General features: G+C 33.8%; 2 long non-coding RNA genes across 2 annotated transcripts in view; both read left to right on the top strand.

The window, feature by feature from the left end:
- The first annotated feature begins 1,412 nt into the window (after window positions 1–1,412).
- On the top strand, window positions 1,413–14,182 carry LOC138698260 (uncharacterized). The gene is made up of 2 exons (XR_011331801.1): window positions 1,413–1,699; window positions 8,861–14,182. It is a non-coding gene; the product is annotated as an uncharacterized lncRNA (long non-coding RNA).
- A 511-nt stretch (window positions 14,183–14,693) lies between these two features.
- LOC138698259 (uncharacterized) overlaps window positions 14,694–26,336 on the top strand; it is a 32,604-nt gene continuing 20,961 nt past the window's right edge. Inside the window, exon 1 of the long non-coding RNA XR_011331800.1 lies at window positions 14,694–14,805. This is a non-coding gene — a long non-coding RNA (uncharacterized lncRNA). The remainder of the gene's footprint in view (window positions 14,806–26,336) is intronic.

The raw sequence follows: 26,336 nt of genomic DNA, 5'->3' as shown, positions 1-26,336 counted from the left end.
AAAGTGATCCTGGTACAATGTGTAAATTTAAAGACATGAGATTAAGTAAAATAATTAGAATTTACTTTTCATATATCTTCAGGAAGGTAAGCTTCAGATAAAAAAGTTTCTGTTGGCACTGTTATGTAGCGTTATTGCTGTATACATGTGTTTGTGTATGAGAGAGAAAAATAGGGAGATTTTTTTAAGTTATGCCCTATTATAATTTGTAGTAGACCTACAGTTCAAGCCCTATATAATTCGGTCCGATACATCGTGGAATTGGATGTAACACTGTAAGAAATATGCCCCCCGAAAATACCTTTATTAAATGATCATATTCTGATATACGGTACCATGGTCAAGTTATAACGAGGGAAGAAGGTAAATAATGTCCCCCAAAACCTTGTTATATCGGGATTCTATGGTTTTCTTTGCCCCCCCCCCCCAAGGAAACTGTTCTCTCTCCGCCTATGGTCCAAGGGCAGGTCTTTCATTGGGAAACCAGAATTCTCCTATCCTTCCTATATTCTGCTTATGTCTTGGTCTCCGCATATGATCCTAATATCTTAATGTCGTCTATCATCTGATATCGCCTTCTGCCCCGACCTTTTCTCCCGCTTACCATTTCTTCCAGTGCATCCTTTAGTAGGCAGTTTCTTCTCAGTCAGAGGACCACCGGCGTGGCTCAGTCGGTCAAGGTGCTTGCCTGCCGTTCTGAAGTTGCGCTCAGGCGCGGGTTCGATCCCCGGTTGAGCTAATTATCTGGATAGGTTTTTCCGAGGTTTTCCCCAATCGTAAAGTGAATGCCAGGTAATTTATGGCGAATCCTCGGCCCCGTCTCGTCAAATACCATCTCGCTATCACCAATCTCATCGACGCTAAATAACCTCGTAGTTGATACAGCGTTGAATAATTTTTTTTATTTTATTGGGTTATTTTACGACGCTTTATCAACATCTAGGTTATTTAGCGTCTGAATGAAATGAAGGTGATAATGCAGGTGAAATCAGTCCGGGGTCCATTACTGAAAGTTACCTAGCATTTGCTCGTATTGGGTTGAGGAAAAACCCCGGAAAAAACCTCAACCAGGTAACTTGCCCCGACCGGGATTCGAACCCGGGCCACTTGGTTTCGCGCCCAGACGCGCTGACCGTTACTCCACAGGTGTGGACAAATTCGTGTTGTTTGACATATTTCAGGACACTGCCGTCCTATCCTAGCACCCATTAATGAATCGATTACGATTTTCCTTTCATTAGTAATTTCCGCATAAAGAAATCGTAGCCAAAAATAAATTTAATTTTTTGCAGTTTTTAGCAGTCAGAGAATTTCGTTTGTAGAAATAAATGAGAGAATAGCGCTAAATGTAATTCTCCATGCACTGCACATTGAAATATATGTAACATCATCATTCAAGTGTAATTATTATCAGTGAATACCATTTGAGTATTTGTTTCTGAATATTATACGCAAAGTGCATTCTCGATACAAGTTCAATATATTATGATGATGACAGTACTTGCAATAATTTTTACTGTCATTCCTTTAATTTCTCGGACATTTGTAATCTAATCGCTCATTTTTAAAGGCATCAATAACTTAGCTATGACTTATCATTGAGTAAAGAAAACGGCTGCATTATCTTGTTTCTTATGTCTGACCTTACGGAGCGTTACAACAGTTTTAAACGTCTGAGAGATTGTGTGGGAATCTTAAGGTAAGAATTCTCTGTAAGTTTTGATAGTTTTTGTGTAATTACTGACTTGAAGTGTGTTCTAATTAATTCATTAACAGTGTACATATTTGCTTTAAGAGTCTTTATTTTCAAACAGTGCTTTATATTATATTCTTTGACCACAAAAAGTAATACAATATTATACACAATCTTCAGCCTACCAGCTTTGTAAGCAGTTGATAAAAGCAGAGTAATTTTAAAAATATCGAGTTGTATTTTTGAAAACGAAATAAATGAAGAACGTTCGTATGAACATCAGATAGAAAATAACCTACTACTTTATCAAATTAATAGCAAGATTCAATGAATGGCTTTTTTCTTTCCTTTTATCTTTTCGTACAGGCAGAATAACGCCCTTTCCAAAAACATTTCTCCCTCTTAGTTTCTGTTTTAGAATTGTAGATTGGAAAACAGGTTGAAAAATTGCTTCAGGCTATACACAACATGGATGTTTAACTCTTATATTGAAAGGTAGATAATCATGGAAATTCGTCAGTTTGCCGCAGTGAGGCCGACGTGATTTTAGCTGTGATCGATGGGAATGATGGGAAAAATTGGTTACAGGCCTAAGCAATCTAACATATTTTAAACAGATATTATGCATACCCATTATGTACAGTTTTTTCCATATATATTACATTGAAATTATTATTATTATTATTATTATTATTATTATTATTATTATTATTATTATTATTATTATTATTCAAGTATAAAATCGTCTTTTGTAGCCTACATATGATTTATAATTTAGTCAGAGACAAAGTATCCATATTAGTCACTTCTGTTCAGTTGGTCAGTGATTAGATAGATGTTGACGATCTTGTTAAGTTAGAATGTTAAAGACACAGGCATTGATATGAACAGATCGGGCAGCTGAGAGAATGTTTTGTCAGCGATTTTCAGTTTAACGTTTAATAATTGTGTTCATATGAATATGTTGAACCGAAAACGATATGTGTCCCGAATGAAACAGAGTAATTCAATTCTAAATACTTATACAGGTATATGATATACGTAGGTACATGGTGAACCGTCAGCAATGTCGTTAATTTCAAGGAGTTATTTTTTGAGATAATTCAAACAGAAAATCGTAATATAATTTTGCTCGTTATTGCTTTCTTTTCGAGAAAAAAAAATATACATGAAACATCATAGCGTGTTTTAGGAAAGCTACTAAATTAATCCCAAAATGCTCAGTCAATTTGTTTGTTCTGGAAAGAAAATTGAAAATGTTACATTTGTTCGTATCAAATTTCTGCACATTTAATGTACAAAACTAAAATTACTACTATAATTTATTACCATAATACCCTGTCATCTTAAATTGACTGAGAATATTGGGAATTAAATCAGTGGCTTACTCAAAACACGCTACAAAATATGTCATGTAAAACAATTTTTATCTCGGAAAGGAAGTAAAAACGAGCGAAATTGTATGAAACCTTTTGTTTCAAATATCTGAAAGAATAACTCCCTGAAATTAATTACATTACTTACGGTTCATCCTGTTTATTCGATAAAAAATAAAGAAAAACAACAGTAATAATAATTCAACATATACATTGCATTATACTTATTCCACTCTTAATATTTTTCACAATCCTTATAAAATTAATAAGAACCAATTCCTTAAAAATCTAATTATTACAATAACACCCAACGGAGAGCATAAACGTTTCATGCAATTATAAGGATGCCATGAATACACTGTTTATTTATTTATTTCTGAGTTCTTTACGTCTATATTTCAAAGCTAAGCGAAGAAACATTGTAAGCGCCAAATTAAAAATTTTACAGGAACAGAAATTCTTTCAGACGTTTAATTTTTTACATTTTATAAAATCTTGCTCAATGTTTTCCTGTTCAATTTCACAATGTCTGCTATTTCGTTAATGAATCCTTTTCCTAGTTCCTTCTAGCTGTATAGGAATTAACGTAATTTAATGCTAGATTTTGAGATGATTTAGATAAAGCAGTACTAATTGATTATATATGGGTTTATTTATGTATATGTGGTTAAACATTTCATTTAAATAAAAATTCTTCATTTGTTATAAAATAAGAAATTAATTTCAAACATGCATGAAATCTTTTTCAGTACATTTCAGTGCCAGAGAGATTAATCTAAGAAAATGTAAAACATTATCGCATAAAAATTTCCCCTTCCTGAGAATGTGTTCTAAATACTAAGACCTGTTACACACTACAGGGAGAGCTATGAACTATGAAATGTGTGGACACGGCTTAGCTTAGTCTAACGTCTTCACACTACAGCGAGAAATATGTTGCTACGCAGTGGAGCTATCATTGCATAGATAATTAAAACACGAGTTTTTTTACATCATACGGAAGGCAGTTTGATCAAAGACTGTTTATATAATACTATACAAGGTCTTTGGGTTTGATATGCGCTGATAGAAATAAAGTTACATAAATTTGAACATCTGACTTTCTATTAATTGGTCAATTTTATTCACGTAATATAAATTTTATAGCCTACAATTAGGTTAGGTTACCGGTGGAAGCGGTGAATACATAGCAATGTTTTAAAAAAATCGCTAGCCGACTAATGTCAGCTATGCTTTATTTCGAGCTTTACTCCTTGCTAAAGGAAAGCATTTTCCATAGCTCGACAAATGTATTACATATTTCTCGCTGGTGTGTAACGGGCCTATTAGTATTATTAATTTTTACTATTGATGTGCGATTACAATATTATTTCTATTTGCTTGCTTGTTCACAAATCCTGTTATTGTAATATGATATCGATTGATTAATTAATTAATTAATTACGCACAGAATACTTAATAAATTTTAAAGAAGGAAAAGTTCGTCCAAAGGGTTGGATTCGGGAAGAGTACCTAAAATGCTCATTGCATTTCCCGTTGAATAGTAGTACTTAAGCGTTGATGCAAATAATTAGTGCAACGGCGATCACCAGTAATGGAGATCAAAATTTGACCGATTTGAGATGCCAAAACTTTAGCGTCATAACTCCAAGGACCGAAAGTCTTCATAGCAAAGGGGATAAACATATAATTTTCTAAAAGATGTAGGCCTAAATTTCATTTAAATGTGATAAATCATTGGGCGTTCTAACTTCGGGGAGTAATATGAAAAATTACTACTACTACTACTACTACTCTACTACTATCACCACTACTACTACTGATAATAATAATAATAATAATAATAATAATAATAATAATAATAATAATAATAATAATAATAATGTTGGTATAACATTGGTATAATGGATATCCTAATACCGATCGGACCCTGTGACATGAGATGTAATTCCGATTTTTGCCACAAGTGGTAATAACCAACGAGCAAAGAATACATAGAGTAGACACTAGCATCTTAATACCATTGGACGGAGTGAAGCCGGTTTGATGGACCTGACGCCATCTTGTTGCTACCAAAACATTGTAAAATAGCTATTACGCTATAGAAGATCTTATGATAATAAGAATTCAATATGTCCCTAATTTCCTGAAGGACTCACACTTTCTTGTTTGTTTCGTAATACAGAATCGCTAGGCACGTATTTTTAGCAAACATTACAAAACTGTCATCGATAAATCACATATTTAAATTGACAGCTCTTCAAATTGCAGTATGGTATTTAATAGGTACTCTGGAAGGTTAAACAAACATTAATGATAAAAAAGGAAGATAACAGTTTGACCTTATTTTGCTACTAGTCCAATAAAAATGCTAACCTATAATTGGCCTATTTACTTTTATAGGTTGATCCATTTGCTTCGATTTAATAATGCAACTTGCTTCTTTACGCAAATTATCATTCTCTTCCTTTTGCCAGTATTTCGTATAGATGTCCCGATTTTGTTTAGAGAAAAAGTGGAATACTCTTAACCATTTAATATTTGATAGATTCTTCGTTTATAGTATATAATTAGATTATAACGGCGAACAAAAGTGAAGTTTTATTACCAAGTGGGTCAAGTTAGATCACGACCGAGTTAATGAAGCTACTTTTGTACGAGTTTCCGGATAGGTCCTAGCTTACCAATGTTAAAAGTGCGTACACTTAATTTTCTTTTTCAGAGACTGTTAGGATTATAATCTTGAAAACAAATATATAAGTTGTGTGATGTACCTTTCTGATTGCTTTAAGACAGCAGCTGTCAGCAATCTCATTATCATCTGATTTCGTGATTGTAAAAATTAATTACAATAATATTACTACACTATTTCTTTTTCTTCATCAAACGAATACATGCATTCGGTTGGAGAGAAACCTCGGTACACCCATTTTCTATAGCACGCGACACAAACTTCCAACATGGGTTGTTAGGTTAGCTGCAAAGCATGTCTGATTTCGTGGTTATAAAAATTAATTACAATAATATTAATACACTATTTTTTTTCCTTCATCAAACGAATACGTGCATTCGGTTGAAGAGAAACCTAGGTACACCCATTTTCTATAGCAGGCAACACAAACTTCCAACTTGGGTTGTTAGATTAGTTTCGCTCGTAAATGCTAAGTCTACAAAGCGTAAGTCTGGTTTAGTGATTATAAAAATTAATTAAATAATATCAATACACTAATCCTTTCTCTTAATCAAACTAATACGTGAACAATATGAATCTAACCGACTAACCTAGGCTAAATCATTCATTATCTACCGGTAATAAGTACATTTCACACATGCATATTTACCTGTGAAAAGTTATCCCAGGGATTTTTTTTTTTTGAAAACCTGTTTGTGCAGCCATACGCAGCACATGTAGGCATATTTAAATTAGTTCATTTATTAATTAAAACAACGATGCAATATCATAATCAACTGCCCATGTGCTAACCGGGAGCCCAATGTTTTGGTAGCATCATAATGGCGACTGTCCACAAAATCGGCTTCACCTTGAAGCTGTTCATGTCTACTCTATGTATTCTGTGCTCGTTGGTAATAACATTCACTTTTACCTTCAGTAGCTCCTATCGTGTACATTGAGTTGTAGGCTTTCTAATGCAGTATTTGTCTGTGATACACAGTTACAGAAATTAAATTATTTGGGTATTTATATTACGGAGGTAGGCTATATATTTTTCTATTAATCTTCATTATACTCCATATTTATATTATCTGCAATATCCTTTCCAGTCTTGTCATGAGACAGCTTCTGTTATCTCTGTTGTTTGTTTCAAAAGGAACCTATGAATTCCCGCTTCACTGCGGATCAGTTTTCTCCCTTAAAACTGGAATCAGTTTTCTGCTCGCTGTAGACAGAAATTTTTTATTTCTTACCTCAGTAAAATCCCTTACTTGTCTGTTGAAATCGTCTTCAACTTTTTAGTTTTTTTTCTCTCTGTAAAAATTAATAATAATAATAATAATAATAATAATAATAATAATAATAATAATAATAATAATATAGTTTTGAAGTTACTATATTTCGCCCTTTTAAATAATTACTTATTATGGAATAAAATCTTCTAATGTACAAGACTTTATTAATACTTATACCTAATAATAAATCTGTAACCAAAATTTTTCTGGTAATTTTCGCTTTTCCAAACATAATTGGTGTAATGTGTATAATTAATCATCCTGGGACAAAAAATTGCATTTTTTAAATTTTTGTTTGTATGTCTGTCTGTCTATCTGGATGTTTGTTACCTTTTCATTTTATTTGAAAGGAGGGTTATAAGGGGGCCTGAATTAAATAAATAGAACTATCTCGCGTAGTATCGATTTTCATGAGAAATGTTGCACAACAAAAGTTTCTTTAAAAATTATTTCCGATAAGTTTTAATCTATGAAAAATTTTGATAGAACTGATATTTAACGAGATACACGAGTTTTAAAATAACCATACGTTTTATCATCGCCGCCTCAGACTAATAGGCTATAATGAAATGAAAACAAATGACTCCGTCTATTTAAGGCGGCCTTGCACACAACAAACGGAGAATATTATTCATTTAACACTATTTTATACGGATATATTATTTTGTATTCTACGATGATAATGTATAATTGTTTATCAATATTAATATAAAGAGAATGTTTGTGTGTTTGTATGAAGTAATCTCAGAAGTTAATTAACCGATTTCAATAATTCCGTCACTATTTGAAATTGTAGTTTCTCTAGATGGATGTAATGCTATAAGAGGACTGAGATAAGATTAAAACAGATCTTTACTCACAGAAAACTTGATATTCTATCGAAATATTGTATAACTTGATTATTTAAACTTTATTTTGATCCACATAAAATATTCTAGTTTTACACACTTCAGTTTCTTTTTGTCCACGGAATATAATAGTACTGTATTTTTAATAGTTTTGTCTTAATGATGAGCATTTTTACTGGACCAAAAATACAGCACATATAGAGTGAAAATAAGTATTTTGCCATTGAGCTCACTGGAGCTGAGTTATTTTAAAAAGTGTCACAAAATGGTGTTTCTGCGCTTATAATTTATCCATATTCGTTTCCTATGTTTCATAAAATAATATTTATGTATCACATTCATTTTATTTTTTTCATTTACATAAACAATGACGCACAACCGAGCGAGTTGGCTGAGACGGTAGAAAAAGTATATTCGCGCTAAAAGCTGAAATATACATTAACCCCTTAAATATGCATATATGTACAATATAAAATCTTTAACTTTTATTACAAATAACTTTAAATGCATTTATATTATGGTAGCATACAATTTGCAACTAAGGAATAAAATATGCAAATATGTTAAAATCCGCCCCCTACTTATCACTATGAAAAACTTCTAAACTAATACTTTAAAAGACTATCTTAAATGTGGAAACTTTAGATATTATTAATACCCTTCAAAAACAGCTGACATTAAAATATCTTACAAAAATCCTCATTTAAAACTAAAGGAACCTTTAAAAATTGCTGAAATATTCACAATCTACATGCAACCACTTACGAATCGAATGCTTAATAGGTACAACTGCAATGGACACTGAAATATAAGAATTATATTTATTTCTTAAATATCTCGGTCCCCTTAAATTTACGTACTGAGGACCAATTTTCATTTTCTTATACTAAACCTGTTACTATGATTACTCTACGGAAGTTCAGTCTTTCATATTTTGCTAATTTTATTAAGGTAATCAAATCATTTAATTTCAGCAAGCAACGATTACGGAATGGACACACTCACAAAGGATCCTAACGAAGGGTTGCTGAAGGCTCTTCAATGTCCTCGATGCAAAAATTATATGGTACCACCAATATCTTTCTGCGAAAATGGACACAATATTTGCAACAACTGTAAACCGAAACTAAACAGATGTCCAGAATGCAAAGAGCCCTTTCTGAGAGGTACGAATCTTATGTTAGAAAACGTTGCAAGACAGGTCGAATATCCATGCATCTACCGGAAGAACGGCTGTCCAGAAACATTTCCAGTTCACCTCATATTGGAACACCAGGAAGATTGTCCATTTGGTCCTTACAATTGCCCAGTTATTCTAGCAGGAAGGCGACGATGTCCTTGGAAAGGTCCTTTGGTTGAAATGAAATGTCACCTGCAAGAGAATCACAAGGAAGAAACCTGGGAGGGAACTGGAGTATTCTCCAAAAAGCAGCTTATGGTTTCATCTTCCGGATTATACAATAATGTCATGTTAACATGTGGAGAGATATTTTATGTACATTTCAGAGGAGAGAAAGGATTATTTTATGGATTTGTAAAATATATAGGACCAAAATGTAATGCTAAAGACTTTAGATATGAGATTTCTATTACTTCAAAGGATATGAATGAAATGGTTATGGCTCGATATATGGTTCATAGTTATAAAGAAGGAAATGAAGATATTATGGAATATGGAAAGTGTCTTAAGTTAAATTATGATGTAGTGAAAAAGTTCTTGGACGATGAGAGTAGCATGGACATCAAGATCGAGGTGTCAAAAATTGAACAAGTTCAAGAACTTCAGCAACAATGAGCGTAAAGAATAAGAAAAATTACACTAAATAAGACTATTAATCAATCAAGTTAGCTTTGTTTTAGTTTTCATTAATTTGTTTTTGTACATGCTTCCCAAACTAGTTAATTTGGAAGCTGGTTTCAGGCCTTAAAGACGTAAAATGGCACTTTGGCTGGCTGAATAGTATAAAGTTTTCGTGGTAGATAACACTAGAGAACTGAATTTTTTACTGAACTATAAAAATATGAAAAATATATAGCTGATATAACAAAATTCAACGTAATCATTAATGTAATATAAAACATGTACTTTCATACATTTAAATTTCTCAATATTCATATTTTCTTTGAGACACAGGGAGAAACAGAGTAGCTTTTAGCATGGAGTATTCAAAACATTTGACCTATCACAGAGATAAGTTAATATCTCACTTTCATTTAAAACTGTGACTCCGTATACAGTATTATGTTTCAGTCTTTGAATGCAAAATATTCTTTCTCGTATAACTCCTGAGATTTCGCTGAAAGTAACTCGAAAACAATATTTTTTACTTTATCCGAAAATTCTCCATGAACTTCACAAATTAAAAATATAAGCTTGATAAACAAACTTGGTTATCATCTGAGCTATAGCTCGACCAACTACAAAAAGACCTTCGACTTTTCCAATACTCACGTAGCCAAGGAGCGGGAGAAGTCATCACTATACGAGCAGCTCGCTAGGCCGGGTTACACTAGTCGGACTCCAACTGTGGTAGACAATGACACTGCCTCTTGCTTCAAAACGTTTTTTATGAAGCTGGCCGAAACTCCCGTAGCTTCCTTATTGATGTGACAACATTATATTTCAACTTAATTTTTTTTCTCTCTCTTTTAAGGGGTTAGGTACATCTTACAGCAGTAAAATTTTGGAAATATTCAACATTATTTCCTCCAGTACTGTATCTTGTACAATAATGAAAATTGGTATGTGTGAAACACTGTCCTTCTGCTATAAAGAAACATTTTTACCATTAAAAAAATATTTACATTTTTTTTTTCAAAATTCATTTCACTGTGCAGTGATGAAGCATTTCCCACATAACTCAAAAACTATTCAACATTCTGTAATGAAATTTTTTGTGTATTTATATATGTTATATCTACAATATGATGCAAGATCACTTCTCTACCATTGATAGAGCGACTACGTTAGCCCAAAGTTTGTTGTGATGTTCGTGGGTATTTTGAGCATTATATTGCAATTCATGTGTCTTATGGTAATTAAATGGATCCTAAAATTATATTGTCTTATTTGTCTTTCATATGACTTGAAATATGTGTTTTTTCGATTTAGAAAGGAGACCTAACTGCCCATTAGTCGTCTATCTCAAAACATCCAAATTCAAACTCGAACATCATCTTGAAGTTTGTCGGTAGAGTTCGGAAACATTCTCTGTGTGTATACAGGGTGTAAGGGGTATAAGTGCCATTATTTTAACCGATGATTATTGATGTCATAAGGAAGGAAAAATGTCTTTACAATTTTTTCTAATTGCAATATTTAAAGTTGACAATATTAGACGTTTTGCAACGTTGCTGAATGGGTAGGAGGGGGTTTAGAAGTAGCCTATACAGTACAGCTCAAGCGGGGAGGAGGGGGTTTAGGAGTGCACTGTATAGCTCTAGCGGGTACAAACATATCGGTACAAAACAGATGCTCTGTTCTACTGCAGGAGCGGACCATGACAATACTGTTGTTTACATAAAACGAGCAGCAAATACAAACTTTCAATCTCATTAATAGAACATTATGATAAATTTACGTTTTATGTAACAATATTTCTCCATTTTGAATTATACGTCTAGAAAATAAACAGCAATGGTTTTCTGTACAAAATCACACGAATTTTTTTCTAATGCAACATTTTAATCTCTCCCGCTTCCTTAAAGCAGTATCATTTTTAAACAAATTTCTAGTTGTGTGATTTTCGAAACGGGTAAGATACTTCTAGTTTTAATAATCTTTGAGAAACTGCTACAAAAGTTCGCCGATTAGGTAACCTTCTTTAAGGAAAACGTTGATGGTACATCCTTCTTGCCTCACTTGAATTACGACGACTTTCTCCATAAATTAATAACATATGATCAGGGAAAGGGATTTGGATATTATAAAGAATGGTGAAACGTAGTATAGACATTCGTAGCTCAGTGACTGTCAAGCGAGCTGCGTCACAGAGCATGGACTAGTACAGTCCACTTCATACAAACTTACACGCAACGTGCTGTAAACGTATTTCAGAATAAACAAATGGAATAGTTTAATGACATGTAGGGTTCTATGCATAGACATTTCGCTAGCCCGCGCTACGAGCGTGCTGAACTAGCCCTCGCTATCGACTGATTACTTGTACAGGATTCATATCATATCACATCGCTAACACTGGTTTATGGATACGAAAAACGTTAGTTCGCTGATCATCCACCGGAAGCCCGCGCTAAGAATGTCTATGAATATGGCCCATAGTGACCTACATACATAATCTGCATTTCTTTTTGAACTACATGTGCTTTTCTTGGCAACGCACAAGACACCAATAAACACCATTACAAATATACATAGTTAAATATCAACCTTTGAATCTTCGCGTGTAAGTGGACATATTGATGGCTGATAGACAGTTGTCTTCTGTATGGAACTCGCCTCTGAATATGTATGTTTTTCTGTCAGGAGCGTGTTAAATTAAAACCTTTATTTACAATTTTATGAAATATGATAATATCTTTACAACGTATACTACAGTATTTACAATATATGCAATATACTACAATATTTACAATATAGTCTAATACAATATCATTAAATGTTGAAGAAAATGTAGAACCATACGAAATGGCATTTTCAATTACTGCTATGTTTTGTTAATGAAAAAATTATTCCTGCTGTGCCTTGTTATAATAAATTGTAAATATTATTTTCAAATTTTCAAATTACAACTTTGCTCTGTTGCAAGGAAGGAAATTTTTTAACATTGAAAAACTCCGCTCTACATCTGCAGAGACAATTGGAGAGTACTTGAAACAAGATACGCCAATTAAATTCATATGTTGAATGACTTCATTGGGACACCTCCTTGTTAATACATCTGAAATCCGACTAAGAATACCGTACCCATCATTTTAAATCAAAACTCTGTTCATTTTTTCACCAACACGTTTTCCTATTTCACCTTCTACTGCACTCAGTTTATTTACAATAGTCCTCATAATATTTATTTGCTCAACTAGTTCTACTCCTGACTTTTCTAATTGAATAATGGCATCCGGTAAATATCCAAAATTTGGCTTAATATCCATGACTTCTTTCTCGATTGTTCTATCATTTAGCATTTCCTGGCGTATTTGAATCGCAGCGGCATCATTGGGATTGAAAGACTGGACCACTTTCTTCACAGATTGGAGGTGATGTGCGTAATAATTGCAAGCTTCTAACCATGACCCCCAGCTCTTAAGAACTGGACATGGGGGAAGCGTTAATTTTATTTAGGGAATTGTTTCCTGAGTTTTGATACTTGATCTGGAGGTTTTACAAATATAGTCTTTCAATTTTGTATTGTTAATTGGTTTCACTTTCGGCATCGTACCTGCACTTCACTACTCTGAACTGCAAACCTGTATGTTGAAGTTCTCATGCGACAACTGTCCCGTTCACCTGTTGTTGACTTGCAGAGAGCTATGAGTATTCATGGAGGGGAGGACTTGGTATAAAGGGTTGTAAACAAATGGCTGTGTAGATGCCAATACTAGCTTTTACTACTCTAAATTCCGTTCCCTACATATGATATTCGTAAACTGTGAATGACATTGTAAATTATTTATCGAATACCCTGTACTATACTACCATCCGCTCGTCAGTAGAGCTGTGCAGAGTACTACCTGCTGAACGTTGCCACGTCTCTAACTCCAGAATATTAACAAATTTAAGCATGCATTTTTATTTAATTTCACGAAAACGTAATAAAACACACTAAGATTTATTTAAACTAATTTCAACTCTTTGCTAGATATATCTACTGATGTAATTGTTTTCGTAATTTTACTAACGATATAAGCAAATAAAATAAGAAAATAATTTTTTTTTATTCTGGGAAAACTATCAAGTTTTGACCCTATGTTGTATGGACATTTTTTGATCTCGTAGACCGTCCTCGACGACTGTGAAAAGGACGGCACTTATATCCCTTACACCCTGTATATATATTATGTGTGTATGTATGTATGTATGTATGTATGTATGTATGTATGTATGTATGTATGTATGTATGTATGTATGTATATGAGTGTCCAAGTCAGACAGGCGGTATATGACCTATATGACATTGTTCCATTCGATGATTACGATATTACACTGCTATTCACTTTGAGAACACGTTTTAAAGAATGAATTGTATCAACTATTTACATTATATAGTAACATTATCTTTGCGAATTATGTGATTTGCAAATGTTGTACAAATAAAAATATAATTATATTAAATCTGCATTGTTGTATTTATTGTGAGCTTCTTATCACGCTGAAATAACACTTTCCACTTCCTTAAATTTTTCTTCTAATCTTAATTATGAAAGATACTGTGTTGTTAAAAAACTAAGTCACCTCGGTAAGTTAGAAGTGGCTTAACAACGCAGAAAAGTGTTTTCATCATTTTCATGCATTCTTTAACACATGCAAATGCTGTCTAAAAATCTTTTCAGTAACTTTAATTACGGTATTTTAGTTGACAAATTATATTAAATCACCCGATATAATTAGACAGCACAAAAATTTACTCTGACCTAAAGGTGTGCAGAAAGAACTGATATTATTTTCCTAGTCATAGTCAAACTTCGTCTTCTAATTTGTAGGAGCTTTACTGATACATATTGGATTTACCTTATCTAATGTAACAGGCCAAGAACATGAAACAGAAAGATAAAAAACTTCTTGGAAAATATAATGTACTCTCTTTTATAACGAAATCGTATAGCATTTTATCTATGGCAAAGTATTTATTCTTATCTAATCACTGAATGATAACTCCTTTTTCCATGTGGGAACGTCTGTTGAAGTTGCTATTGTCATAATGAAATTCAGCGGGCAAGGTTCCAACATACAAGAGCCAGAGTAAGTAATATATAATTTATAAAACAACAAACTATTAGTTTCAGATTGTGGTGCTGTGGATTACTTTAGACTTTTTTTTTTGTAGTAGACACATAACTATTGTCCTCGCAAGTTATCATGGACGCTAAAAGAAGGAAGGATTTGTTGTGAGGAGAGGTAAGTTCTAACGACAGCGTTTATACCTCTGTATGAATCAGGTAAAATACATTTAGGCTACTTTGTTTAGTCAAAAATCTAGTTGTTCTAGTATCGTATTATGTGAAAACATCAGCAATGTTTGATGCAATGCAAATTGACAACGGATGTTTCCAATAAGAAAGGGAAATTACAAAGTAAGTTGTCTTTGTGATGAAGAGGTGAGAAAATGCCTAACTGCAAATGTTAATATTGATAAGGCGAACGAAACGGCTTAAAATTTCTTAGTAAAAAGATGATAGAAGTTTTGTTTAATTTGTATACGGCAAACTGATCTAAAGGCTGGATCCTATCATCTTCAGAAGCGCATGTAGGAACTGTAATAAGAGGCTTGGAAACAATATTTCAATTTTAAGAAGTTGCGTTATAATAATTATGGCTAGAGAGTCAGATTGTGACGTAAATTTTTTTTCGTTTTCTTTTTATTTACTATTTTATTAATTATATTGAGATATGCGCTCGGGCGCGGGTTCGATTCCTGCTTGGACTGATTATCTGGTTGAGTTTTTTGCGAGGTTTTCCCCAACCGTAAGGCAAATGTCAGGTAATCTATGGCGAATCCTCGGCATCATCTCGCCAAATATATCGCTATCACCAATTCCATCGACGCTAAATAATCTCGTAGTTGATACAGCGTCGTTAAATAACCAAGTAAAAAAATATTGGGAGATGTATTTTTTAAGAAAACATAAAGATACAGCTTCCATATACATTTCTATCATTACATCTATAAACACATACACATAAAATACATTAAAATCCTTCGTATCCGGCACCCAAATAACCGGCAATACCAAAACAACGGCACTTTTGGCTAGGCCAAAAAAATAGTCATTCATGCGAAATAGAAGAGTCTGACGAAGATGTGAGTAGTTTTCATGGATCGCACATGCCGCATATTGTGTTTACTGTTTACACTTTGACGCGTAAAAACATAGACAAAAAAAACCGTTATGTCTCTGGCGTAGAGAGTGACATCGGTAACCTGTCATTTGGATCTTGCAAACAATACGCAGAGACGATATCTTTCAATTTAACACTTGAATTCGCCCGTTTCGAAGGGGTGTTGGATGAGTCTAAATAAGAAAGTGCGAAATTCTCTGTTCCTACAGCGCGTAAAAATTTCATTCGAGTGATGGATAGTATCATGGTTATTACCGCTAAGCGCTGCTGTTGCACAATGGATCCCGCGAAACACAAGCGAAATGTTGTTACACTCAAATAATCGAATGCTACTTCATAGTCTTTATAGTTGCGACGTTGGCTACACTGCTCTTGACGTCACATGACCGCCATTTAAAATTGTCATAAGGTTACGAAAACTTTTAGTATTTTTACGCTATTATGTATTACTGTATTACAATAATTTTATTAAGAATTGATGAATGTACATTACGTCTTTCAAAACTTTATTTTTAATTATCTATATGGAAATTACTAAATTTCAACATGGAAAAAATATTTGTGCAGTACAGTGTGTCTTTACATAACCTGTAAACGTATTTTCCAATTATCCGGCACTGGCTTTGTCCTACAGTTGCCGGATACGAGGAATTCTACTATACTATACACACATTATACAAAACATCGTGTAGCAAAATTATATATACACACTACACACATTACACAAAACACATCGTGTAGCAAAATTGTATGACGGAGCTTCTGTTGAAAGTCATAACGTTACATTCACCGAAGAACATAATCACCCACCCAGTCTTTAAGAGATGGAGAGACATACCGACAGACTGAATGAATAACATACCGTCGTTAATGGACGCTTTTCTCAGTGATAGAAGTGCGAACGAGTCTATGGTCTTACTAGCGCCCGGATTTTTCGTAATATAAAAGTGAGAAATAGCCAATGGACATAAATGTATGATCAAAATTAGCATTATATGTAGGCCTAATAAATTTAAAATATCCTATGTGCCGTAACTAATATATCTAAGCTGTCTACTAAATAGATTTATTTTTAATGATTCTGATGTAACAAAAGACAGCTTTAAAACACCTAATTTTGTGAGACTTTTTGTCACATTTATCTTAATGTAATGTTTATTCGTTTGAGATGCTTATGTGATCCAGTCTGCTCCAAAAGAATCTGAAGGTTAAAATTTATAAAACAGTTATATTACCGTTTGTTCTATATGGTTATGAAACTTGGACTCTCACTTTGAGAGAGGAATAGAGATTAAGAATGTTTGAGAATAAGGTTCTTAGGAAAATATTTGGGGCTAAGAGAGATAAAGTTACAGGAGAATGGAGGAAGTTACACAACGCAGAACTGCACTGCCCTGCTAAGGCTAAGTGCCGTATCTACAAAAAGCAAAGTATCGAGAAAAATGAGTTTAAAGTTTTCTGTACAGCCCCTTTCGATTTTTACGTATGATTACATAATTTATGTGGTTTCCAGCTATATACGACATTACAAAATTACTGAAGCAAACAAAAATTATATTAATTCAGTCATTTAATAGAAACTGCAGATACCGATCTTTAACACAGCATGACTTAATATATAAATATCTGCCTTAACTACAAAATGCCGTATGTCGCCGCACTGCTAAGGAGAAGTGCGGTGTCTGCATAAAATGAAAAAATGAAAGAATAGGCGTCCAGAACCATAAGGGCCCAAAGTACGGAATCGAAAAATTCACATTAATTTATGATATTCAAATTATTATTCAGATTTCTAATATGTTAGGTTTTGATTTGTTCATGGTACAATCTTATACATCCCACAATATCTATTAAAATATATCAGAACATGCATATATGCTAAAATATACAAATTCACCACAGTGTGCTTTATGCCCTTATGATTCTAGGCGTCTCTTATGTTGAAGTTCTGAAGTTGACGATTCTCTATTTTAGTTAATAATGCTACATGAATAATATGCAATAGCTAATGCAGAAACCCATTAGTAACAAAAATTGAATACATATGATCAATCCTTTCTAATTATTTCACAACATGATATTATGAGAGACAAAAAATCACAATTTAAGTCATGAACAAAATTATAGTATTAACAATGTAATATTATTAATAATAATCAATCTTTAAACATAAGTATGCACAAAATATTTACTGTACCAGCCGTACCAGTGCGCTCCGCTGCACCCGTTAGAAATAAATATAAAGTAATTACATAATTAAAATAGAACGTTTGATCCAGGGAACATTCGTATTTGATAGAAGGATAAATCATTTAATATGTTACTTAATTTAAATTGTGTTTAAATGATTAAAATGCGATCATTTCGGTCCACAGAGCACTCATTTGGTGCAATGACAATTCCTTTAACATGTTTCTTAATTGTTATTACATGCAACCATAGTTTAATGAACATTGACATCATTTAGATTTAATGTCTATACTTTATTTATGTTATTACTGTAATAACATTATAGCATTATGTCCATCTAGAGAAACTACACTTTCCAATGGTGAAATAATAATTAATTATACAAATCGGTTATCCGATATTACTTCATACAAACACAGAAACATTCTCTGTAGGCTATCTTTCATAGCTTTCGATTGTTGCTATACAAGGCCTCTTATATACGAAGCCATTTGTTTTTTATTTCATTATACGGCCTTAGATGGCAGTTATTTTAATTTTAAAACTCATTTATCTCATTAAATATCAGTCCTATCAAAATTTTTCAAGGAATAAAACGTATCGAAAATTATTTTTAAAGAAACGTTTGTTATGTAACATTTTTCACAAAAATCAATAATAAGCGAGATATTTCGATTTATTTAATTCAGGCCCCCTTATAACCCCCCTTTTAAATAATGTATTTTGAATGCCATATAGCCTAAAATCTAAGTTACAACGAGCTTAATTTATATTCCAATTTTCATCGAAATCCGTTCGTCCATTATCGCGTGAAAAGGTAACAAACATACAGACAGACAGACAGACAGACAGACAGACATACAAACAAAAATTTCAAAAAAGCGATTTTCGGTTTCAGAGTGGTTAATTATATATGTTAGGACCAATTATTTTTGGAAAATCGAAAATTACCAGAAAAATTTCGGCTACAGATTTATTATTAGTATAGATTAGTAAATCTCGCCAGAATTTAAGTCTGTTTTCTGGAATGCCTTCTTTCAAGGTGTTCTCAATGTATCTCTCTTCTCAAGATAAAATTCACAGGGCTTATCCAGATGTTCAGGGAATTGCATGCCATGTCTTTTCTGTGCTTTTTTTGCAGGAAATCTAAAGTTTTGTAACTTTCAGTTTCATTATATATTGTTTTGTACTCCAATACATAGTTACCTCTCACTGATTTCACATGAACGATATCCTTGAGGTAAGGTAGTTGTTTTGCAGTTTTTTTTCTGATAGGCAGTGTAATCTTTCCTTTGTGGAAGTTTGTGTGATCTATCTTTATTAGTTCCATTTTTCCATTATTTTCATCTTGACAAGCGTCTACAAAATCGTCAAAGTCGTATGTTCTGAGAGACATTTTGAACTTGGTGATGAATACTGTAAGCAGAATAAATGTGTCCTGGTTCAAAACAGAAAAGATTGATTTCTTGGGCAGCTATTACCTTGGAATTCACCATGAAGACCAAGAAAGAATACAGACACCAGTTCTTGTTCTGGCTTGAACAATTATCTAACCAAATTACCATATTTTGACATCTCTGTGTCTTTCAGGAACATGTAAAACGTACCTATAATACCTTCCTTATTTCGTCCTGTAATAGCTTCATTCCAAACAAATGCAAAAGGTTTCAGTTTAGATTTCTTTCCCACTGGAGCGAATGTCTCATGATAAGCTAGAATTCATAAGTTGACTTGCAACACTTGAATTAAAATTTTCATTTTCTATCATGTTGGATAAAGAACATTTTTCCAAAGCTAATTTTACTAATTGTTTAGATCTAAAAGAATAAGACATAATTATAATTGTTTTTAACACAGATTGCTGTTTAAAATAACACTGACAGGTGCATACTGTAGTAGAAAGCGGCATGTGGATAAAAAGAGTGTGACAATGCTAAGAAAGACCGCGGTATATGCTTGGTACTAAGCAACAATGCAGTATCTGCAACTCACATACCGCACTTTTGCGTAGCATGAGACACATACTGCAGTCTTGCTTAGTTTATCTAACAATTTTGTGCAGATACGGCAAAATAAAAAGCTTATATTTCATTTGTCATTGGAGATACCGCATTTTTACCTAGTCCAATGAATTTCTGACAGTGCAAAACCCTATAAAGTGTGAAAACCCCATTTTTTCAATTTTCCTGCAGATACGGCACTTTTGCTTAGCAGGGCAGTGCACGTATTGTATTCTTCACCTGACGTAAATGCAGAATTTGAGATGGGCAGGGCATGTAGCATGTAAAGGCATACAGAGTGTTAGTTGGGAGGCCGGAGGGAAAAAGATCTTTTGGGAGGCCAAGACGTAGATGGAGGGTAATATTAAAATGGATTTGAGGGAGGTGGGATGTGATGATAGAGACTGGATTAATCTTGTACAGGATAGGTACCGATGGCGGGCTTATGTGAGGGCGGCAATGACCTTTCTGGTTCCTTAAAAGCCACAAGTAAGTAAGTGAGTAAGTAAGTAATAATTCTGATATAAGAAAAGAAAGCTTTAAAACAACTTATTTTTTGTCACATTTATCTCAATGTAATGTTTATTCGGTTGAGAAGCTTTTGTGATCCTGTCTGCTCTCAAAAAAGCTGAAAGTTTGAATTTATAAAACAGATATGTTATCGGTTGTTCTGTATGGTTGTGAAACTTGGACTGTCACTGTGAGAGAGGAACAGAGATTAAGGATGTTTGAGAATAAGGTTCTTAAGAATCTGACGTAATTAGGAACATTAAAGCCAGACATTTGAGATTGGCAGGACATGTAGCACGTATAGGCGAATCCAGAAATGCATATAGAGTGTTAGTTGGGAGGCCAGAGGGAAAAAGACCTTTGGGGAGCTCGAGACGTAGATGGGAGGATAATATTGAAATGTATTTGAGGGAGGTGGGATGTGATGATAGAGACTGAATTAATCTTGCAGAGGATAGGGACCAATGGCGGGCTTATGTGAGGGCGGCAGTGAACGTTCTGGTTCCTTAAAAGCCACAAGTAAGTAAGTGAGTAAGTAAGTAATGATTCTGATAAGAAAAGAAAGCTTTAAAACACCTCATTTTGTAAGACTTTTTGTCATATTTATCTTAATGTAATGTTTATTCGGTTGAGAAGCTTCTGTCATCCAGTCTGCTCTCAAAAAAGCTGAAAGTTTGAATTTATAAAACAGATATGTTATCGGTTGTTCTGTATGGTTGTGAAACTTGGACTCTCATTTTGAGAGGAACAGAGATTAAGTGTGTTTGAGAGTAAGGTTTTTAGGAAAATATTTGAGGCTAAGAGAGATGAAGTTACAGGAGAATGGAGAAAGTTACACAACGCAGAACTGCATGCATGTCACCTGGCATAATTAGGAACATTAAATCCAGACGTTTGAGATGGGCAGGACATGTAGCACGTATAGACAAATCCAAAAATGCATATAGGGTGTTAGTTGGGAGGCCGGAGGGAAAAAGACCTTTGGGGAGGCCGAGACGTAGATGGAGGATAATATTGAAATGGATTTGAGGGAGGTGGGATGTGATGATGGAGACTGGATTAATCTTGCTCAGGACAGGGACCAATGGCGAGCTTATGTGAGGGCGGCAATGAATATTCGGATTCCTTAAAAGCCATAAGTAAGTAAGTAAGTAATAATTATGATGTAAGAAAAGAAAGCTTTAAAACATGTAATTTTGTGAGACTTTTTATCACATTTATCTTAATGTAATGTTTATTATTGTTTCAATCTGTCCTTATATTTTTAGTGACAACTCTCTAGCTATGCAAGAAAAATGAAACCACTCTATGACCATAAAATGAAACAAAGAATAAAATGAACAGAATAAGAATGAACAATTCACCTATATGCACATTTGATTACATCAATGGTATCGGTTGATTCTTACCAAGTACAGTACAATTGAGCCGTTCAGAGCAGAAGTGGTGTGAGTCAAAATTGCGTTATTAGGTTTAAAGAAAAAATTCTGTAAAATACAGCGCAAAGTAGCAATTAATATGTTCTTCGTGCTATCCACTGACTATTAATAGTTTAAATAAATTGAATATTAATTGCTACTTTGGGCTGTATTTTACAGAATGTTTACTTCAACCCTCATTACCCATTTTTAACTTACACCACTTCTGCTCTGAACGGCTCAATTAATAATAATGAAATGCATTGGACCTAAATAGCAGTACAGTAACTATACAATGTAACCAACCGTTATCATTGGCATTTGTGCTTTACAAAAGCATTATTTACCGTCACTTATGGGATATATAAACTATCAACATGGCAAAGGGATATCCATTCTTTAACTTTCGGAACCATAATATACTCTGGCGCAAAACAATTGTATTTGATTAGTGCATGCATAAGAGACTATTCCCAAATGAGGTCAAAATGACAAACGAATAGGCTTACATTAATTATTGTTACTTACTTACAAATGGCTTTTAAGGAACCCGGAGGTTCATTGCCACCCTCACATATGCTCGCCATCGGTCCCTATCCTGTGCAAGATTAATCCAGTTTCTATCATCATATCCCACCTCCCTCAAATCCATTTTAATATTATCGTCCCATCTACGTCTCGGCCTCCTCAAAGGTCTTTTTCCCTCCTGCCTCCCAAGTAACAATTTACATGCATTTCTGGATTCGCCCATACGTGCTACATGCCCTGTCCATCTCAAATGTCTGGATTTAATGTTCCTAATTATGTCAGGTGTTATTTTTTTAAATAATTTTGTGCGAGATCGTGCGTATTTGCTTGGTTTCCGCACAAAACCAATCCGCGGAAAGTCTAAAATTCCACATTCAGTATTCCCAACCTAACACACATAACAATTTCCCTCTTCTTACCGCTTAAGTGACATATTGATTTCACTGCTTTAGGCTTTTAACATATTATTTTTAGAGACGTTCAATATAGTAATAATTATAAATTGGAAACTTACCACTGCAATTTCACCTAAATTGCACTGTTAATTATTGTTTTTAAATATTTGCAAAAATTAAGTAAACTCTATTACTTCACTAAAGTTACTGCATTCGTGATGCAAGTAACATTAAGGAAGCCGTGAAAAAATCAATAAGATTCTTCCAGATGCCGATGTTATTACTGCAATATGTTATATAAATAATATTGTTAAAATAATAAAATGAAAAATAAATCATTACATAACCTTACTGTTTGTTTTAAGTTCGCATTTATAGACTGGGGGAAAAAAAAAGACAGACGTATATCAGGGCCTGCTGGAGTATAGTAAACACAGAAAACATTTTAAAGCAACAATGTTGAAGATAGATATTTTTGTTTTGCAAATTTGCCGTCATTGAACAGAAACCAAGATGGAGATTTCATTGCAACTACTTAGAAATTTCTATTTCAGGTATGTAATAAACGATCTTCGCACAAAATAATGTACGATACACGAGCGGTATGTTTTCTTTCAATTCTCGGAAATTAAAAAAGCTCAACTACGTTTCGCTTTTTCAAACTTTTCCTCGAACATGAAAACTTCAACATACCGCTCTTGTAACGCATATTACTATTACACTTAAAATATGTAGGCTAAAATATTAAATATACAGCAAAATATGTAATAAGTCGGCTTGTAATGTTGGGGACCGTTAGGGTGCGTTACGGTGGTTTGAAGTTCACTATCCGTTCATTAGTCACTACTGTAGCATGCGTAAACCTGCAATGTGAAACGAAGTTTTTCTCGATATAAAAATTGCTTTCGTGATAATCGCAGAAGATTCACCTTTGAGGCATTGAAGATGTACTATGTTGGTGTGCATTGTATTTCTACTGATCTTGAAGGAAAAGAGGAAACTCAAACCCACTAATAATTCTATGATAGTTCTTCTGCACATAACGAAATGTACGTAAAAATATATCTTCGTAATGCTATTTTAGAGCTGTCCAGATTTATGTTCATCTTGTTATTCCCGTAATTGATCGCAGAACCAAGTCAATGTCCTAGTACTAGCTCACGTCCCCGACCTATGTACCATGCTGCAGTTAACATATCGATGGCCCAGAACCAGACTGTTCCAAGTCCATTTTACTATTTTTTTCTTTCAGTAGAGCTATTTTAAGCTCCGGACATTCAAAGCTTCATGAAACAATTTGGAATAGCTTCATAGCAACCTTATGGAGAGGAATATTTATAATTTTGTTCGATTCATATATGCAGACAAGAACTGGAACACAATGAAACACAGATTTCTTTCTTATAAAAAGTTGGACTTAGAACAGTCTGGTTCTCAGCCAGCGATATTTTGTAATCGGTCCCCAATATTACAAGCCTAGTATAAGTAAAAAAAAGGTAAAGGTATCCCCGTAACATGCCATGAAGACACTTGGGGGGCATGGAGGTAGAGCCCCATGCTTTCCATGACCTCGGCACTAAATAAGTATACATACATAAAAATATATAACTTAAAACTTCGGTATAAGGACTCGCCGACATTTTTTTTGGTCTTAGCTACATAGGTATAGCAATTTAATATGTAATTACTACATACATTACACTCTGTAGCCAGTTGCTCTACCAACAGAATTATCCGACCTCAAGAAAGTTTGTACGTGCACGAATATTTAAATAAATTTACCACGATATAAGGAAGATGAATAACATTCATAGTCAGGGAATTTTAAACTATCTATACACAGCGGTAAAGAAAACATTCTTTGTTCAACAGAGCGTTCCCTTACATAATGTAGGTCGACCGGGCGGCGCGCGACCGGCACGAAGGCCATTCACCATGCGAAAAACCGTCTCCAGCACTCTCAGGAGTCCAGTTCTGTCTCTCTGTAGGAGTGGTTGTGTTACGTTAGATTACGTATTATTCTTTGATTGTGTTAGTGAAGTGTTTAGATTTACATTTAGGAGTGGTATTTTGTTGCTGTTGCTATGTGGAACGGTAACATTAGGAATTTACCGATTCAGAGTTACACTCGGGTGCAGGTTCGATCTCCTCTTGGGCTGATTACGAAGTTGGGTTTATTCCGAGATTTTCCCCAACCATAAGGCGAATGCCAGGTAATCTATGGCGAATCCTCGGCCTCATCTCGCCAGATACCATCTCGCTATCATCATTCCCATTGACGCTAAATAACTTAGCAGTTGATAGAGTGTCGTGAGATAACCAAGTAAAAAAAATAGGATATTTTCTTGTAAATCGTCTTTTTACCTTTCCGCAATCACGCTTTCTCACATGTCTCTACTATGAAAATCCTTTGTTCTAATATAAATTCTTGTAGTGCCATTTGAGCAAGCTAAATTAAACACTTCACTAAACACAAAGAGAAGAATAACACGCAATCTAATGTCAACACAATCACTCCTAAATCGAAAGACTTCACTAACACAATCAGAAGAATAACACGCAACCTGACGTCAACATTACCACTCCTACAGAGAGATTGAACTGGACTGCCGAACGTGTGGGAGACGGTTTGCTGCGTTTTGCATAGTCTTCATGCCTGTCGCGCACCTCCTGCTCGACCTACATAATGTAAGCAAACGCTCTGCACTAGAGCTAAGAACAGTCTCAAGGAAATCTGGTCACTCGATATTGGAAATACTTCAACACATTCACATTGCAACTCACTGCGATGCTCTCCTGTCGTAATGAATTCTTCTACAAGCTTCAAGCAAAAAAATGCAGAACAGACATCAGGGTTCGAAGGAAACGGAACTCATTTTATTATTGAATGATCTTATTCTAATATATCCAAATGCAGGGTCGTGTAACAAAACGCCCCGTGGAGCAGCGGAGAACAGGTCTTGCTCACGAAATACTACTACCAGCTCTCCAGTGCAAAAAATTGTTCAGAGATGGATTACAAATTACAGATATATACCGCGCATTAATATAAAAGGTATCATATTCACTCTCTGAATAATTAATAGTCTTTAAATGAGATTCCAATAAGGATATATCATGTAATTAGAACATTCGTATTTGAGAAAATAAACTTACACACTCGGTGTACATAGTATATACTGTATAACGTTTAATAAAAGTACATAATGAATATTAGAATAATGATAAACTATATATATATATATATATATATATATATATATATATATATATATATATATATATATATGCATATATATTCATACGTGACTTATTTTTTATATAACTACCATCAAACTTTCTCTTAGTGACATACAATAATTAATCACTGTGCAGCAAAATACAAAGCACTG

The sequence above is a fragment of the Periplaneta americana genome, chromosome 4 (genome assembly GCF_040183065.1).
Source record: "Periplaneta americana isolate PAMFEO1 chromosome 4, P.americana_PAMFEO1_priV1, whole genome shotgun sequence".
Taxonomy (NCBI): Eukaryota; Metazoa; Arthropoda; class Insecta; order Blattodea; family Blattidae; genus Periplaneta; species Periplaneta americana.
This window is presented reverse-complemented; position numbering and strand designations above follow the sequence as displayed.